Source organism: Pteropus alecto, unplaced genomic scaffold (assembly GCF_000325575.1).
Source record: "Pteropus alecto unplaced genomic scaffold, ASM32557v1 scaffold105, whole genome shotgun sequence".
Classification (NCBI taxonomy): domain Eukaryota; kingdom Metazoa; phylum Chordata; class Mammalia; order Chiroptera; family Pteropodidae; genus Pteropus; species Pteropus alecto.
Window position 1 is genome coordinate 7,965,009 of NW_006436294.1, and position 500 is coordinate 7,965,508.

A 500-nucleotide genomic window follows, 5' to 3' on the forward strand; every position below is an offset into this window, starting at 1 on the left:
TCTGATGTGGGGCCTGTGCGCAGGCGCAGACGCGGTTCCGGCCAAGTCAGAAGGTGGCTCACAGACAAGGAAGCAAGAAACTGCCCTATTTGGACCTGAAACCTCCACTCTCCCAGAACTGAAAAACATCCTGTAGTGTATTTAAAAGTATGTCTTAAAGTCTTTGATAAAATGTCTCCCCTCAAAAGGTGCAGCAACCCTATGAAACCCTGAGCTGGAGCCCCCCAGCTGTGCTATGCTAGACCCGACTCTCAGAAACGGTGAGATAACGGATGTTCGCTGCTTTCAGTCGTCTAAGTTTTGTGGTGATCACACCACAGTAATTAACTAATAATATACTATCTGTGGTGCACAAACTCCTACCGTCTGACACCTCCCACCCCAGGCAGGCGACAGGAAACGACCCTTTCCAGCTCGTTCCCGACAGGGGTCGCCACGCGCCCTAGTTCCCCTGAAGCCCCGAGGGGGCCCCGCCCCTCCCCGCTGCCCCCCGGCCGGTG